Source organism: Pristiophorus japonicus, unplaced genomic scaffold (assembly GCF_044704955.1).
Source record: "Pristiophorus japonicus isolate sPriJap1 unplaced genomic scaffold, sPriJap1.hap1 HAP1_SCAFFOLD_262, whole genome shotgun sequence".
Lineage (NCBI taxonomy): Eukaryota > Metazoa > Chordata > Chondrichthyes > Pristiophoridae > Pristiophorus > Pristiophorus japonicus.
The window spans coordinates 238,245-239,809 of NW_027252362.1; the positions used below are offsets into that span (position 1 = coordinate 238,245).

At 41.5% G+C, this 1,565-nt stretch overlaps 1 non-coding gene across 1 annotated transcript; it reads left to right on the top strand.

The window, feature by feature from the left end:
- Positions 1-643: 643 nt before the first annotated feature.
- On the top strand, positions 644-717 carry trnan-guu (transfer RNA asparagine (anticodon GUU)). The gene has a single exon. It is a non-coding gene; the product is annotated as a tRNA-Asn (tRNA).
- The last annotated feature ends 848 nt before the right edge of the window (positions 718-1,565 follow it).

Below are 1,565 nucleotides of genomic sequence, written 5' to 3' on the forward strand. Positions count from 1 at the left end.
ATGTCACCCCAAAGCGCTTTAAGGCCGTTGAGTTATGTTTGAAGTGTTGTAGTTTGGCAAAAGATGTGCCCAGATCACCAAACATGAACCTCAAATCTTTGCAAAGGAGTTTGGTGCAAATAATCAGGCGTCTCAGGGACTTGGACTTTCTTTGAATAAGTTCTGCTTGTTCCCGCATTCATGCTTGAAACAGCAACTGGGCTTCCATCTCACGGGAGGTTTGGGGTTGATGTGTGTCGCTTTCAATCTTTGAAATTTCACCAAGCAATGAAACGGTGAATCCAACTGTCCCTGTTAGCATTTAGTTCCTGTTTAATCACAGGAATGATCCGCAGTCAGGAGCTGAAAAGGAATTCAAACCTAACACCAGCTTCGGGACAATCAGAATACTTTGTCACAGACAAGGCACCGGAAGGCTGGAAGGTAGATCACACCGGTTTTGGGAGAGCTGGTTGGCGGTGACATGGAAGTGCCTGCAGTGTGCGGGACTAGACTGTTTCCACGCATCCACAATGAATGTCCCTCCATTTATTTGTGAAAAGTACCATTGAGAGTGGACAAGTTCCATCCCGGTCAGGGCAATCTGAAGCTTTAACTGTCTGACACCCTGGTTTGGGATGCCTTGAACCTTATACTTCCATCAGTCTCTGTGGCGCAATGGGTTAGCGCGTTCGGCTGTTAACCGAAAGGTTGGTGGTTCGAGCCCACCTCGGGACGAAGTGTTTAACTGTTTTTCCCCGAGTATTCGGTGCCGCACAGTCCCAGGTTGTCATTGTGCGTTTTAGCTGCACGAATCTATTCCGCAAATGTTGCCAGCTGTGCTATTATCCAATTAGTCCCCACTCCAATATTTTATGAGCACTCAGTTCAAGTAAAAGGATAAAAAAATTTTACATGGATCATGTTCCTCCATCCAGCCCAGTCGAAATAAATTATGTTATTGGGTTTAAAGAAACTGGTGAAAATTGATTCTATTGATACATGGAAAGAACTGGAACTACGGTCTCAAGTGCTCCTCCTGTCAAGAATAGACACACACACAATCAATGGTTTTACAACTGAGTCATAAACACTTACAATTTTAAACCATTCTCATACAGCGTGTAAATGAGATAGGGATAAAACTTCATCACATGTAAAGAGAAAATGAATGATTGAAGATACTACTGTCCCTCAGTAATTATATTATTATTTATTTCATTCTGAAGAAGATTATCGGCTAATTAACGGTGATTAAAAGAATTCTTACTTTTGCACGTTGGCTGCATGTCGTCAATTTTATTAGGTTTTGAATTTAAAAATGGTGTTACAAAATTTATCGCCGAGACCTGGAATCAAAGCTGTTTTTCGGTGGCATAAGAAGTGGTTTTACCCAATCATTTAAAGATGATTTCAAAGAATCACGTGGCGTTAAATTCACATCATGGTTACGATTTGTTTTGGTGTGAAACAAGTGGATTAAAAAGGACAATAATATTAAATAAAGAGTAAATCTACCACTACACAGTCACATCAAAGCCTCCCAGGGCAGGAACAGTACGCGTTAGACACAGCGTAAAGCTTCC